Here is a 17,912-nt window from a genome sequence, read left to right on the forward strand (position 1 = left end):
TTTTAACAACTGACTTTTATCTTTGACTTGGCTTTATATTCTGCTGTACAGTTGTGGATCGACAAACTCTCTACAACTCCTTTCAAAGTAATTTCCTGGTAGTGGGCTCTGACATCACATTTTCAGATGGACATGATGCAAAATCAGTCAGTATAGTCTTCAAAATGTTGTCAAGTTCAAGCTAACATTTGCAATTTGGATCTGACTGGGTTTTCAGGGCACTGGGGAAGTGGGGAACAGGTAGGCTGGTTGCCAGCAGGTAACTGGCTATCAGTCTCTTTCACATCAAACCAGATCCCCACGGGCACAGAAAAAAGATGGGTTTGCCAGCCACTGCATCACCTCGAACAGTCTCGGTTAAGCCTTGGAACAAGGTGAATTGACGGCTGTGATCTAGAAGACTCGGAGCGAGAGGGTTGACAGGAGTGTGGATTTAAGCAGAAAAGCAATTTAAAAAAACATTGCAGGTGCTGAGAATCTGAATTAACAGAAAATGCTGGAGATATTCAGCAGACCTGAGAGCATCGGTGGGGACACCAATGGAGTTAAGGTTTTAGGTTGATGATCTTGGTAAATTGGGTAAACTAGTAAACATTTAAAATTGCAGAGAACAGAAAACCCTCAAGAAAGCCAAGTGATAGGAGAGAGACTAACACAAAATAGATGGATATATTAGACATACAGGTACACAGTCTTGATAAATGGTCCCGACCCAAAACGTCAATTGACCATTTCTACCCTGACCAGTTGAGTTCGTCCAGTAGCTCATCGTTTTCCCCAGATTCCACCAACTGTGGTTTTGTTGTTTCTTGTCATATATTAATGTTGGTTAAGAGAGGGTGATGAACAGAAGGATTTAATGTGGAGTTGGGTGCAATATTCCTGGACATCTTGGTTCCAGGTTTAGTATTATTTAAAGAGGCCTGCAGAGGCCCCTTTAAAGAAAGCCGATGAGGCCACATGGTTTTCTCTGAATGCAGCCAGCTGGGCACCAGCTGTGCTCAGGACAGCCCACTCTTAAAAAGAAGGCTTCAAACAGGCATTGGACTTGTTTCTCTGAACGATCAAAGAGTCTGATGCTTTGCCTATTCTAACACACTCTTGGTCGAGCAACTGAAACACGTCCTAAATCACATTCTCCTGTTCACTCTACATGGCTGAACTGCTGCATTTTAAAACATAGATACTTAATTTCAAAACAATCCGCACCTTGATTCTCCCTGCAGTTTTGAAAGCTTGCAATCTGCAGTGATCTTCCTTACCCTTAATCTTCCACTATTGTGGTCTCCAGTTGGCAATGCCTCACAGTGGAATTTCCTCATTAAGATATCCATCCTGCACCACACCCCCCCGCCCCCCACCTTTCCTCTAAGATGGTTGTTCTCAACCTTTTTCCCCCCATTCACATACCACTTTAAGTAATCCCTTACTAACCACAGTGCACTTATGCCATAGGATGTCAGCAGTGCTCTGTGGTTGGTAGGGGACTACTTAAGGTGGTATGTGAGTGAGAGAAAGAAAGGTTGAGAACCACTGCTCTAAGATATTTCTTTAAACCTGTTTCTTTAACCAAAATTCTGGTAATCTGACGAATACTTACTGAAATAATTGAATGTCAAATTTTGTTTGATAATGCTTCCAAGAGTTCTCCTGGAATATTTTGCTACTTTAGAAGTACAGGCAAGGAATTCCATACATTGGCCAATATTTTTCTCCACTATGTGAGGGAAATTGCAAACGTTGTGCTGGCAGATTACTGGTAGATTCAGATCTTCTGTGCAGACAACACCCAGACGGCAACTCTGATATCAAATGGCGTGACTATTCAATTGATCTAACTTACTCAAAATTCTATTTTTGGACTTAAAACATGGACAAAAAAAAACTTGGCTGGAGAAGTGGAGCATTAATTAGATGATCCAATGCTACCAAGGCCACAGCCAGAGATCCAGCAGAATGCATCGTCCTCCGGCGATGTTCCCTCTCTGACTTTTCATCACCTTCTTACCGCCCATCTCAGGAAATCCTGAAAACCCCCACATCCCTCCACCCTCATTCTATCACCAGCCTTCTGCTAATCATCAATTTCTTCTTTCTCCAACCTTCAGATCTTTTCCTTCAATGTTCTCCTCCTCCTGGCATTCACTTCCCAAGAGTTCGCTAGCCTTCTATCCCAACCTCACAGCTCTCCTACACACCATTCTTCACAGATTTCCTCACCTGGTCTTCCCCAATGATCAGTGCGCCCCCCCCCCCCTCCATTCTGCCCCTCAACAACCTTCCCCCGCCACGTCTGCTATCTGCCATGGAAGGAGATCACAAAGAATTGTGATCCATAATTGTGTGTGTAAGGCTTATTATATTCTATGCAACACTTTAACCTCATGCAGTGTCACCTAACAGACTGCAGGCACCTCACTGAGTAGAGTTTTAACATGCACTTCCTTTCAGATTAATTTTCAATTTAGCTGTCGAAATATCTTGATACCATTGCTGCTTCAGACTTCAGCACGAGTCAGCTCTTTGAATCCATTTAAAAATATTTGGCAATAGGCAACTGTTTCAGAATGTGCGTGCACGTGCGCCAGTCATATTGAATGCTTTAGCAGAAAATTTAACATCCAGAAAATAGGCACATCATTATTAAACTTCCAAGCAACGAGTGGCAACTGAAAGTAAACATTTACATGAATGAAAGTGTCTATTGGTGCAGTCTCATCAAACGTCACTGCGGATCAATATTTTAACCATATTAACCAGTGGTGTAGTCATCAGTGCCATACACTCCATCATGATCCCTCGTACGCTACTTTTCCAGAGTGGGTGCTAAACTGCAAAATGAGAAATAGTCACACAACAATCGTCAGACCACAAATCAGACAGAAAATTAAAATCAATTCAAAATGCAACTGGAATGGTAGACGTACAACCTCAAGTGGAGTTAAAACCATCCTCAAGAACTAGCCAGATCACAGTTGAAGGGCTACATACAGTAAAACCTCTGTATTCTGGGATTCAAGCAACCGGCAAAGAAAGTGCAGAAAATAAATAGGTAAAAAATATAGGTTTAAAATTAGCGTTCCCTAGCATTCACTTTGCCAATCCACACACGCCATTTTAAGCAACCGGAAAATTCACTTATCCAGCATCTACCAATCCCCATAGGTGCCGGATACCAGGGGTTTTACTGTATTTTTCATAAAGTCTGGTAACAATGAAAGAAACAATGTTGAAAGTATGATAAGACCATAATATATAGGAGCAAAAGCAGGCTTTTTGGCCCATCGATCTGCTCCACCATACAATTATGATCTAATCTATTCTCCCACTCAGCCCCCGTTCCCTGCCTTCTCCCCATTTCCTTTAATGTCCTGACTATTAACATAGCTATCAATTCCAAGCATAGCTATCAATGACCTGGCCTCCACAGCCATCCACGGTAGCAAATTCCATTTTCCATTTAATTTTTTTATTTTTTATTTTAGACAAACAGCATGGTAACAGGCCCTTCCAGTCCACAAGCCCATGCCACCCAAGTGCCCCAATTAACTTATGACCATGGTATGTTTTGAAGGAAGGGAGGGAGGAAAGCAGAGTGCCTGGAGGAAACCTACAGAGACATGGGTAGAACATACAAACTTCTTACAGACAGTCCTGGATTCAAATCCGGGTCGCTGGCGCTGTAATAGCATTTTTTCGTTAACCTTGTCACCAGTTCACCACTCTCTGGCTAAAGGTGGCCAGGTAGCATTGGTGGAAATATCCATCAGGTACTGAAGGAGATCATCTGTGGCATGGAATGATCCTACTGTACCAACTACAGAAAATGAATTGATTCAGACTAATCCTACCTCCCAACTGCTCCACTATGGTTTAGCTGATTATGACACACTAAATATTCATCAAGTGAGTGTCACATTTCTTTTTTGGACAAAAATCATTATTATTACCACTCCCTCCACACCAGCCCCACCCTCCCCCCCCATCCAAGCCTTCTCCCAATTGCTGTTTCAATACCCAATCCCCATCCCTCCTCCCCAAACAATTGAGCTCTCTGTAGTAGGTACTTTTTATACCCACCTTTCAGAATTCATTCACCCAATTATTCCAGAAGAACCCAACCCCACCTGACTGATCCTCCCCAAAACCAGAATTCTCCAGCTCAAGTAAATCTCCTCTATACACTAAACACTATATCTTTTAATCCAGTAAATGGCATGTTCTATTACAACAAAGGAACCATTCTTTATACTTGCTGCCATTAGGCTGATCCATGCACTGACGGCCACAGAGCAAAGAGCAATGAGTGAATGAAGAGCATGTTTTATTTTCCAAATATCTCAGATCATTATTAATGCACTAAAAATTGATGCAGCTGCAAATTACCATTTAAAAGCCATTTTTAAGTGAAAATTTTGGCTTCATGCTCAACAATTTCTGATGACATACAAGCCTTTGATTCTGAGAAGGAACCAAACATTGACAGGGTCATGACAAATGCATTATGCATTGAAGAAGCAATCTGCTATGTTATTGTATAATCGGAGTGCTTTTGTGAGCAGTGAGCCAACTTCACCCTGATGGCTGACAATAGACCCAAAGGCTGAGTAAGAATCAGTTTGAGGAAGAGGAAGTGGTGTCGGAAATGAGATTAGACCTGATCCAAGTGTTAAGCTCTGATAACCCATCTGTGCAAAGAACTGCTTTAACTAAAAGAGCAATTAACCTTCACCAGACTGGTTCAAGTCAACCGTTCAACAGAGCACATAACAAAATAAGAGAATAAGAGAGAGAGAGAGAGAGAGAGAGAGAGAGAGAGGGCAAGAGAGAGGGAGAGAGAGAGGGAGAGAGAGAGGGCAAGAGAGAGGGAGAGAGAGAGAGAGGGAAAGAATAACAAATGCTGATTATGCAAATGCCCCTATTAAGGCCCCTGAGGATTTCCCTTAGCTTGATTGCAGGACCATAAATACATGAACCATACCATATACTGTGGAATATATATCAACATGAAATCAAACATTGGTGGTCCTCATTAGTACCGATATAGGATCACAAAATTTCCAATAGTTTTAACAAAACATTTCCAGAATGCTCCCTCTTGTCAAAAGTTTTATAAACTAATTAGTTTAACAGAAAGCAACAAAACATGTATGATGTTTTTTTTCTGCACTGGAGAGGATTTGGGATGAAACCCACCATCCTACCTGGGATGAATTTGCACTCTTGTCAGGTCCAGGGCAGAACTGCAGCTGAGAGGGGTGCACACAGTAAAAGAGCGAAGTCAAAAGGCCACCTATCCTCAGCGCACTCCATGTCCTCGTGGCTGGTTCTGGAGGCTAAAGGGAATATTTCCTGTCCTTTCTGAGCGTATGGGGTGGGGAAACCAGCAAAAATAAACAAATCTCTGAAGTGCAATATACAAGTTGAAATTATGTCACGCACTTTCTGAACATGCTTACTGTAGAACCTCCAGCTGAATGATCAGCCATCCGAAAGCTACATTCTGCAGAGCACTTTGCACATGGGCAATAAAGTCACTCCTATAGCGACATTGGAGGTTTCTTTTTATTTATTAACAGGTCAACCTGTTCTTTCATATGTGTATTTTCTCAATAAAATGTTTTTGAGCAATAAATGCTCAATATAGTAAACCAACTTACCGTCGTCAAATGGAGAGAAATATTAACCCAGCAGTTAATGGGCTCTGAGAGTTAAGCTAGGATCTCTGCCTCTTACTGGGATAGGTGACAGGTTTACACAGGAGAAAGTTTGAGTAAAAGAGCTACTGAACCAGGCATATGGTTTTACTGAAAGATGATTGAGGTGTGCCTTATTGAGGATTTATGTTGTGTCCTAATGGAGGTTATAATTCAATCATTTATGAGAGAGTCCCAGGTTGTTTTTCAGCCAATCTGATCATATGCTGTATCTGTTGGAATATTATAATGTCTTGGTGAAAAATTTTGATCCTTTTTATTTAAAATGTAAAACATATTAGTTCAGAGGCTCTCAATTTCTCCCCCCACTCACATACCACCTTAACTAATCCCTTACTAACCACAGAAAACCTATGGCATCTTATGCCAAAGATTGAGAACCACTGTATTAGCTCAATGTAGCCATCTTATTACTTACTGTTATATTCCCAGAAGGTGCCACCACTAATTTGGCCATCCTGCAGAGTCTAGGCAGCAAGTCTCAGGAGTGCAATAAGAGATATTATCATCTAGTCCTAAATAGCATACCATAACCCAGAGAAAGGTTTGGTATGTGCCATGAAGCTTCTCCACCATTGCAAGCTGTTGAGTGTATTTTTCACTGTTAACAGTATCTAGAGGCTAAACATATTCACAGGTTAAGAAAGGAATTAGACAAGGAGCATGAAGAATTTGTGCAAAATGTATGTGGTTCTGCTCTTTTAACCAACTCCCTTCCTGCATCCCACTAACCATAACCTCAATGGAAATAGAGTGCTGCAATTGTTCCTAAATTTGTAAGAACTTCCTTGGATTTCACTAATTGCTTCAGAATATCCCACTTCTATTACTGGTTGGTATCTCGGTACAAAACCCAATTATGCAGCAAAATTGTTTGAGGCCTCCTGAAGCATTCTACTGCGGACCTGGTGAATGAGGATTGGACAAACCACAGAATATTTCAGCTCTCGACTTTCCGAGGAATGGGCTCTGTGTTATAGGCAGCAGATGGTGTTCCTGTTGAAAGATCACTGGCGCTTCAGGGAAGGGAGTTCACACATTTCAGGACCTCAGCAGAGTCCATTAAAGCCAGGGTAGCAGGCCAACTGAGTTATATGTGATGCCATGTACGTACTCTGACAATAAATCTGAACTTTAAACTCAAACGCCCTGAGTGATGACAATCGGCAAAATCAAAACTACCACAAAGTTTGATGGTGTTCTGCCACTGTTTATGAATGCATTTCAGTCAGAAAAATCCAAAACCTAAATAACTTAAGCACACTTGTCAAACTCCTCCTGCATTATGAAATTTGCACAGGGTACATCCAATTGCACCCATTTCAGATTTTGTGGTAGGAGCTGATCACATTGGACTCATGTGGTTACTGATGGAACATTCCTTTCTCAAAATGATCATTGAGAATCATTAAGTCCAAACAATTGTTAGTGGACAAAAGTTTGGATCTCAGAAGAGAATTTTAATTTAACTCCAAACCAAAAATGTTCAGTGTAAAGCATTCAGATCGTAAAATTTGTAGGAACTGACACAACTGTCATTGTTAAAGGACCACGACTCATTAGTGTTTTTTTTTAAGAGCTACTCTTGGGTAATCATTTACTTATAATTAACGTGGTGACGGGAGACTCTGATGTAGAAATCGTCACTTCTATACCTGCAAAAGCTACTATTCAAAAGCTTGATCACGTCTTTGTACTGTTTGGTATCCTGCAAACCTGGAGGATGTAAAATGGCAATGACAGGAACATTATCAACCACAATTAATTTTGCACCTCCTTTCTGTACGTCTTCCAGAGACAACCTATAATATAGAATAATTAATATCACCTTGAGTGTCACAAAGCCATGAAAAATACCATGAAGTACATGAAGTACGACACCATCACTGCCTTGAGATACAGTTCTTGTGAAATGCAAGTAGCCATAAAGGCAGGCAAGCAACTTTCCTAATGTAGAATACAGCCATTTCAAGTAACCGGCACAAAAGGATTGTGAGCACAGCATCACAAGGTTTACAAAACATCACTAGAAATGTTTTGAAACACTCAAAGCATCATCTAAATGGATAACCTCAAAACGAAGAAAAAAATAGAACAATCTTAGCTGATGCAATGATAAAAAGCTATCATTTATGAAATTGTGTTGAAATAAAATCTGAGGAAAGCAGAATGTTTCCTTATAATGAGACAGGGTGAAATTTAATACAGATACGTTACTGTTATGACTTTAAGGACACTACATGTTTCCCCCTTAAATCTTGGCATGGTATTCAGCATGCCGAGTTATTCAAGTGTGGCTCTACAAATAAACTTGTTTTAATTGTGACCAACAGCGGTGTGCCTTAACACTTACACTAGGTTGCATGTCTACTACCCCCTTCCACTTTCCCTCAATGAATTTTGTACTCTGAATCTTCAATCTCATCGAATTCCTTTGAATGACATTAAAATGGCTACAAACATAATATAGTTTACAAGTCTCAATGTACAGTGAATCCTGCAACAGGGAAGCTAAAGCTTAGGGAACCTTCAGTACAGCTATCAATCACACATCATCAGTTATACTGAAAGTTTCAACACTGAAAGGATATTGTTTATACCATCTAGCTTTGAATCCAGCTACCTTGGCTCTTTTCTATTCCATTAGCATTTTTAAAAAGCCCTAAGTTTATCTATACATGTCTGGGTAATCTATAAACCCCATCACCCAATTTTTCAACTAGATTTTGTAATGTATTGGAATGATATTGCCACATTGCAGTGTTGTGAAGGAGAAACCACAGGAGTGCGTGAGCCCTTCAAGGGAACGATGCGTCTATTCTCAAGTTATTTTTTCAGTCGAAATTATAGACATCTTTTGGAAGCTGTAGATGTCTTTCTGCCTTCAGATGGCACAAGCTGCCATAGCTGATAAAGTAAAGGCTTGATAAAGCAATCTGACAGTATCTTACATTTCACCCTTGTCATCAGAAACCACAATAAGTTTGACATCAACAGAAAAGCCTCAAAGGGTTGCAGAAAAAAAAGTTTAACCACACATTACTCAATGATTCATTTATTTCAAAGCTGTTGCAACAGTTGACTATCAATATGCACAGGTTCAATCCAAGCATAACTGGAATTTGAGTGTAGAATTTTAAAGGCTCAAATCTCATTCAAACTTCCCCATCATACCAAATGTTTGCTGTCATTTCAATGGACATAATTAGTGTCCAAACCACCATTCCCATCTGTTGAATAACAAACAAGCAAATCAGGTTTGATCATTTTTCTTTTAAAGATACCTCCGTTTAGTCATAGGCCCTTATTAACAAGCATGTTGTTTTAACTCGAATGTTCAACAAATTCAACCCTTCTGTTACATTTTATTCAAACACTAAATATGGTGTCATGTGCTGTGGTGCAGCAAACAAACACAAAACTCGAGAAGACTTAAAATTGAACACTAGGTCTCTGTAGCCTCTGGTTCCACGTGCCCGACTGATTTAGGAAGGGGCCAGCTTGAGTCTTTATATGGGTCAGTGAGTGACATGGTGCGGCTAGTCTCCCAGGTTGTCTACCTTCAGGTACAATAGTTTCCCCCTGCAGTAGGAGTGCAGCTATAGGAGTGGTTGTATCACCACATATGGTCCACCGTTTGAATTGATGGGCGATCGATTTTGTTTTGCACTTTTACCATCATAGCCCATTATCAAATGACTGGCCTGTTATTGAGATGTTTACAAGGCTTCCATGCTCTAGTTACAGCTGCATAAATAAAAATACAGAACTATTTGAATGGAGCAACAGAGAAATATGGCTTCAAATATGATGATGAGACTAAACCAAGCAGCATAGAAAACTATGCTGGAATCTCCAGACAGAAACAAAAAGTATAAGACAAAGAACAGGTGCAATTCAATATAAATAATGTGGATTTACACAATTTGGGGCAGATATAGAAAATATAGCATTATTAGCACAGAGCAGGGCCTTCGACCATGATGTTGTGCCAACCTGTAGAAATCAACTCCACAATAATCTTATCCTTCCCAACCACACACCCACCAACCCTCTATTTTTTCTTACAGCCATGCACCTATTGAATTCTTTTAAATGTCCCTATTGTTCCAGCCCCCTCCACCATCACCCCCAGCCATGCATTCTGGGCACCCAACACTCTGACACCTCTCCAAAACTTTCCTCCATTCACTTTGAATAGATATCCTCTGGTACTTGGCATTGTCACCTGGTTAAAAAGGTGCTGGCTATGCCTCTCATAATCTTATATATATCTATGGCCTCCTTTTATCTATCATCACCTCAAAGAGAAAGGCCTAGCTCGGTCAACCTTGCTTTCCTTGATAGAGAAACACTTTAAAAAGCTTAAAGATTGAATTTATTTTTAGTGTAAATTTACCTCGGTTTTAAAACTCAGAAATAATCCCATGAGAAAATAACCTAAATGAGTAAGCTCTGTGAAGGCAGATTATTCTGGACAAAGACCTTACCAATGGACTAAATCCTTGATCTGTGGATGCCGACATGCAACAGCCATGCTATGTTAAAAGAAGCAAAGCTGATAGAACTTGGTCTTTTTTCTTTAGAGAGATGAAGGAGGAGAGGCAACTACATAGAGATATATAAGATTATGAGGGGCTTATATAGGGTAGGCAACCAGCACCTTTTTCATGGGACAACCAGAAGACATTCATTTAAGTTAAGTACAGAAAGGTTTAGGGCAAGTTAATTTTTGTTTTTTTTAAAAAAAAAGAGTGGGTACCTGGTATACATTTCCGTGGGTGGTGGAGGAGCCTGTTACAATAAAGACATTCAAAAGAGATGTAAGAAAAAATAGATTGTGTGTGTGAGAGAGGGAGGGAAGGATTAGATTGTTGTTGAGTAGGTTTACAGAGCTCATCACATCACTGGCTGGAGGGCCTGTACTATGCTGTGATATTCTGTTCTAATTCACACAGACATTGATGCATATAGCATAGCAACAAGTCCTTCAATCCACCAAATCTGCAACAACTGTCAAACACCCATTTATTCTCATCTACACCAATCACATTTTTCCCACCTTTCCATCACCTCTTTTCACATTCTACCACTCACCCACATGGGAGAGGCAATTTACGGCGGCCAATTAATCGACCCATCTGCACATGTGCGAGGAAACCAAAGCATCTGGAGGAAACCCACATAGTCACAGGGAGAACTTGTAAACCTCATCAATCCAAGTAATTCTGGAAAGAGCTTGAGGTCTGAAGGATTGTGATAAATTGGCACAAGGCATTGATTAAAGCCATAATTGCAGCATATTTTGATGTTTAGGTGTCCCATTGCAAAACAGATGTAACAGCTGTGGAAAAACTTCATAAAGCCAGGACTTTTTTTTTGGATGTAGACTATGAGATTTGAACAAACTAGGAATGCATCCACTAAAATGAAGATATTTAATCTATTAGTACAGTTAAAGATGTGATTGAGTAAATATGGACAAATTATTTCTCCTGATCACTGAATTGATAACAGAACATGAACCATAAACATAGGATTAGTACTATATGTACATGGGTTGGACAATTTTTTTTTCTCCCTCTCTTTGCTCATTAAAATATGGAAAACATATGTGAACAGGGAAGCATAGCATTTACAAACATTGCACTCAAAAAGTTATTGAAGGTACCAGGAAAGGCCAAGGAAGGTGGTTATAATGCAAGCCTGAGAGGAGCAAATTGTCTTGTGCTTCCAGTCCGTCTCACACAATTGTGATAGCTTATACATAGAAACTCATCATCCCATCCAAAAACACACTACCTCCTGGCAGTGAAAGTGAAAACCAGATTAAAACCCAACACAATTTGGAGAAACATTGGCAACTTTTCATCTGAAACAAAGAGGAAAATGTTGAACAACCTCAGCAGGTCAAGTAGCATCTCAAGAGAGAAAAATGTGGATCATTTCTATTTTCGTTTCAAAATTACAGTTGTTTTCTTTATTTTCAAAGAAATTCCTCCTCAATTCATTAAGATAACCAAAACTATTTCAAGGGCTCACTCTAATCTGAATTCCCCAAAGTATTTGTCAAATAGTTAATTGATTTCAATCAGAAAATGTTGACTTCTCTACTGAGGAACTCAGCAACAACATGTCAATGTGTTCAAGAGGTCTACAATTTTATTTCCCAATAATAACCTTGGATGTGACTTTATGTAACTTAATTGCCCTTCCTTACCTATTGAATTCAAAAGAAACTTGTTAACTGGAATGCAATCACTTTTTACTTCATTTTATGAGCCTCAAACAGATAACTGGGATGATTTAAATGGGACTTAACTTGGTCAGAAGAGACAAGTTGGACAGAAGAGCCTGTTTCCTTACTGCAGAACTATAACTCTTTGATTCTATAACTCACCGTAACATCCATATTTCACAAAAATCCCCACAATTGTTAACCAAGATGCTTTGCAAGCAACTGTCACCAGTAGGATGGGTCAAAAAACTTTTCTTCAAGGTGGTGGAAATTCTACAGAGCTTTTCCGACTCTTACCAGTAACTCATTGCACATCAGTTCCAAAAAAAAAATCCCAGTCTGATTCTCAAGGAGCTTCAGAAATCCAGACACCACAACAAATCATTTTCACAATATTTTGTAGAGACCTTGTCCAATTAAAGAACATCTGAACAAAACAAGCTAGAAAACCACTTTTAAAGACTAAATGATGTACAAGTGAGTGATAATGGAATTATTGGTCCAACCGGTAATTTTCAAGAACAGTTTGATGCTCGTTTTACTATGAACAGGGTAGAACTGGAACCCATCATTTCCACAACTGGCTTGGTGCAAGGCTGGCCTGATTTAGTCATTAATTTTGTGCATTTATCCTCATCCCTTGCACAGTTTCCATGGCAATAGCATGATCTGGAGGAGAATGAGACTTCTCTTATTTAGCTACTCAAAATAGTTACAAGCAGAGCAGTTTGGAGAGAGAAAGGGAACTGAAAAAAACAGTGGATTTCTTCCTCTGCAGACCCTGATGGCTTAGTCTGCAGACAAATTTACTCTATGTTCTTTTCTTACTGAAAAGGCTAATCGATTCACCATAGACTACCTCACCTAAAAATGATTCCTGCTTCTCAGCCTGGGTAAATTAATTCTGAATCGTTAGCCCTGCATTAGCAGGATGTGAAGCATCTTGGATTTTACAACTATTTTTAAACATTTTCAGAAATCCGCTTTACTCAAAAAAAAATGCAGGAAATATTAAAATGATGCTTCCCTTTCAGTCAATACGTGCACAGTGTTATCAATTCTACCTTTTTGGAGAGTTTGTATATTCTGTGCACAGAGCACCGTTGCCACTCTTGGCCTTCTTGGATGATATAAACCAAGTCTTTGAGAGGTTTTTATACTGGACTTAGCCCCTCAATGTCCAGGGCCAGCAGGTAAATATCAGTGCCTCCCTTAGCACACATATTCCTGCAGCCTGGAATGCATCAGGCCAATGCTAATTCACAGCTGCTATGCAAAGCAGACTGATCGGGAGTTGCAGGTGACTGTAAATGCTAAACTTTAGGGCATGGCATTGGGTCAAGGTGTCAGTATCTTCCTGTACTCAGCAGAAAGGACATTCCAAAGCTCTACTTAAAGAATAAACATTTGTTCACACTTATTCCTGAAATGACCATACAGAGAGTACATTAAATTTTAGAGGAATAAACTTTGGAGTCAGGGCAAGGATTCATCCCATTCCAATTTTCCATTCATTTTATAATCTTTCTGAAATAATGACACCCATAGCAGTACAAACTCAAATACATGCTCTGTACCATAACTAAATGTCACGAGATACATCAGGGCAAGTCGCACACACCTATAAAGAGATCAATACATTGAGATTATCAGCCTTAATAAGTCCACATCCCTACTCACTCTTCCTACTGCACAATCCTTTCTCATTCACTGGCCTCCCAATCTTCAGTGGCATTCATTTCTGAGATGGAAGTGGTTGGCATGCAGTCTATTCGAGGAGGGGGAAGGATAGTCTCCAATTCCATAAGCCATCTAAGAAAGCTCTGTGAAACTAAGGTTGCGATTAAAATAATTATTTATATATCAATCACTGAAGTCAGCCAACTCTTGGGAAGTTGAAGACCAGAATGCCTGGAGCCATCAACCATCTCACCCATCCTACACAGAAAACCCAGACAGTCAATCAACTTTTGAAGAGCCAAGAGGCTAAAATCAATTCTGTCTCTTTCACCTACACTCTGATGAGAGTTTCCCCTAGAATAATGAGCTGCAGGAAGCTTGGTTATTTAATTGCTTCAAATTCAACACATTTGGGTCAGTTCCCCAAGACTCAAGCGATGGCCCTCCAATTCCGCTTTGCGCATGTCAGGCAAGAACTTTAATGCTCATTCGGCAATATTTTAATATTTGAATAAGAGATGCAGAAATAGGAGTTATTACAGAAGATGCAGAAAATTGACGGCATCCAAAAATACTCCCTAGCAATATTAATAAACTGCAGATTAGCATGTCATACAAGGATGATCAGCTTTTAAACATTTAAAGAAACCTGGAGAAGAACACTGACCTTTGGAGTTAAGGGGCTACGTTAGAAGACCTTGGTCTTTACTCAAGAAAGGATGTATCTAAAAGGAAACATCGTAGAGCCAAATTACACCTGCTAATTATTCATAGCATACAAAAGGCTATGTAGAAATTACCACAGAGGAAGCAAAACTTTGATGCAATGTCCAATGGAGTTATTTGTAAACTCAGGTAGCATACTTCCCTTATCTCCTTATTTTTTTCTTTGTTCACCTTCTTAACGATGTTAAAGTTTGATTTTGGCTCTAACTCAACTATAATTCTGGTGGAGCCTCAACTTATAAAGCATTCTTTTTCTTCACCCAAAATGTTTAAATTTAACACCAAACACACAAAAACATGCAAATGAGAATTTCAGTGCATATGTACGTTGTACAATTTTTCTTCCTGAATATTTTTGGACCGCTGATCATGAAAATCATCTTAAAATTTTCCAATAATGTACCATTTAGATAGAGCCTATTTTGTGATTTTTATGCCATATTTTAAGTCTGTTAGTACATTGCCCACAGAGCAAGCTGTTTTGGCCAGTCCAACCATGCCTAGACATGCACTCAATGCAGGTACCATGCAAATGTTGTCATGGGCCCAGGCATGCTTAGTCAGGATAGATGCAGTCAGGCTAGATACAGTCAGGCTATTGAGGCTATAAATGCATCTCACATATACAGATTGAACGCACGTTGATGCAAATGCTCTTCAGGCAATAGTATTATTATAGCATTTATCGTCTTCAGGAAGATTCAGTACAGCAGAGATGTCTCATCAACAGCTGCAATACGTTCTGTTACATTCGTGGGAGCATATTCTTAATGTTAAATTCAATAAAAGTTCATTTAAATATTTCTCAAAATTCCAACATGGTACAGCAAATCTGAAATTATTTTTTTGTGTTCATCTTGAAGTTGTTGTCATATCCCTAATTTTTTTTTCAGGAAGCAAACCTTTTGGGGAAAAAAATGGTTGTCTCCAGTGTTATCATGAAAGACTGAGTAAATCACCAACCTTCAGGCTAGTTACATCATTCAGACGCGATTCTAACCTTAATTCTACAGCGGTGAAACACTGTTGCAGATGATCGAGCTTCTGCTTCACAGTTACTACAACTAGGGGTTCCACCATAAACTCATGGAGTTCTCCCTGTGACTGTGTGGACTTCCTCCAACACTGCCATAACACGCGAATTGCAAATTTTGGCTGATCAAAGCTCAACTTTGTGTTTGCAAGTAATTAGTGATTGCTGTTCATCTGACTTTTTTTGTACTGCTAATATTTGGTGACTCCCAAGGTGAAATGGCTAAAACTGTATTTATGCATTCAATTTAACCAGCATTTTATACCTTGAATACATTTTTGTTTATAAACAGAAGGAAAAGGATCAGAAGAGGCCATCTGGCCCTTTGACCCATTTCTGTCATTCATTCATACCTGATCTTTCATCTGATCCCATTTCCATCACCCTTTATTTCCTTAATATTTAGATATCATGAACAAGCACATTTGGCTGAACCTCCACACCCTTCCAGAATAGTGAATTCTGAGGATTGTCCACACTCTCAGTTAAGAAATTTCTCCTCATCTGAGATTGTGACCATCAGTTTTCAGTTATCCTTGAATCTAGCCTAGCAAAATAATTTACTAGTGCCTTTCAAATGTAATATGTAAATTTAGTCCATTGAAGCAGCAATATCAGAGCTAAATTACGTCATTCTACATTTAGTGATGTGTGTGGCTTATGAATCCTGACTACAAGCTTAGTCCAATCTTTCTGAAATGATACACAAAATCAGACTGTTTTAATCGTTTGATAGAGCGAGTGATCAATTCTACTTGGGTTCCAAAATTGTTCAAGTATTTGGATACAGTGGGTACTCCCAGTAACCCAAAGGTCTACATTTCTTTGTTTAAAATCAAAACTTCTGATATGAGTAAGTTAGGAAGAGGCTTCTACAAGGGAAGGAAAAAAGATTTCCAAGGATTCCTGTCAATGTATTGCAGGAAGATGTTTGATTTAGCAGAGGAATTTTTGTTGCCCATTTCAAAATCACTGAAATAATTTAAAACTTAAATTATAAAAACACAATATTAATTCAAACTGACTTTAAAAAATGTTCAGGAAGGAGTCACAGATTTTAACCTTAGGACAGTTGTGGGGAGGGAGAGAGAGGGCGGAGGGAAAATGGCGGGGGAGGAGAGAGCGACCATGACAGCCTAGAAACAGGGCAACTTGACCCTTCTAGTCCATGGCGAACACTGTTTCCCACCTAACTCCACTCAACCCATTATATACGTTTCATGAAAGCTTCTGCGATGTGATACATTACACGCCACCTACACCTGAGAGAGACTCTATATCCTTTTTGCATAAATAAATAACATTCACAAAGGTTTATTCCCTTTCTAATTTTTCATCTCACTGTAATGTAAATGCTGTAACTGAGAGGAAATGGAATTTAAAATTTTAAAACAAAGTTATCATCACTGCCTAAAACACATTGAGGTGTTATTCATTGTATAAGCTAACTTGTTTACTCTGTTGTTAATAAATAGGTTAAAAGAAGAGGTTTCCATTTAAATTCACTAATATCTACAAAAAATTGTTAACACCTCAAAGAAGTCGCAATTGACTGCAATCTTGTGTAGACTATAAACAATCAGAGAAACGGATTGCATTAAATAGAAATTACAACTAGAATGAAACAATGCTTCTGTTAATTATATTAGCAATATCTACAAGTCAAAATGGTATTCTCTATATAATGAGGAGTTCTGTTTAGAGTGGTGAGACACACAATAGCCCATTGCAGCCTTCAAGACTGATTATTCAATTAGATAAGGGGTCACATCTAAAAGCACTCAGTCCCTTGATTTCCATATCCATCACAAGTTTGCCTCGATGGGTTTTTTTTTGGTGGAGATTGTTCTACTCCTACAATCCTTTCTCTGACCTGTTGCTTCATGACATTATATTTGAATCTCCCCTCTATTATGCCTTCTTATCCTCCCCATTGAATCAAACAGGAGGTTTTGCAGCTGCAGGTCAAATCCACAGACACATGGTGTCTCTGAAAGGATTTTCTTTTACTTCTTATTGTTGGGGGCTTTTGGGCATTGCTGGTGGCACCTTTTTGTGTCTTTACAGCAGGAAAAATTGACAAACTCTGTATATTGTTACATTTTGTGTATCAATCTGACAATAAAGGAATCTTGAATCCTTCCAGATGAATAACATTTTCCTCTTCTATCAAATTGTGTCCTTTCATCAGAACACACCTTAAACCAATGTACCCATTAAAGCATTCATATTCTTACAGAATGTGTTGATTTTTGATCAATCGCCACCATATAATTATCAACACTTTTGCTCAAATTCTCAGCAATTCATTGAATGACATTTAAATGATTTGTGGCTCAAAACATCCAAATTATCTCTGGATGCACTTGTGTTGTTGAGCACTGGGCCTAATAATGGCACAGCTTGTACCCACCTCTCTCCCTGAACCATTTCCACATCTGCAGTCCATTGAGTGTGTGCAGAGAAACAAAGGTCTCAGAGAAGAACACAAAAACTGCAGATGTTGGAATCCTGACAA

General features: G+C 39.2%; 1 protein-coding gene across 16 annotated transcripts in view; it reads right to left on the reverse strand.

The window, feature by feature from the left end:
- The window catches only part of erg (ETS transcription factor ERG), a 262,636-nt gene that overhangs the window by 87,983 nt on the left and 156,741 nt on the right, over nucleotides 1-17,912 (reverse strand). The window contains exon 3 of one of the 16 annotated variants that reach the window (XM_069888913.1): nucleotides 14,303-14,360. The exons of 14 other annotated variants lie outside the window; for them this stretch is intronic. The gene's annotated coding sequence lies outside the window, so the exon portion shown is untranslated. Of the gene's footprint in view, nucleotides 1-5,204; nucleotides 5,299-14,302; nucleotides 14,361-17,912 lie in introns of those variants that run through there. One more of the 16 variants, XM_069888916.1, reaches the window with a different exon arrangement.

The sequence above is a fragment of the Narcine bancroftii genome, chromosome 7, assembly GCF_036971445.1.
Source record: "Narcine bancroftii isolate sNarBan1 chromosome 7, sNarBan1.hap1, whole genome shotgun sequence".
Lineage (NCBI taxonomy): Eukaryota > Metazoa > Chordata > Chondrichthyes > Torpediniformes > Narcinidae > Narcine > Narcine bancroftii.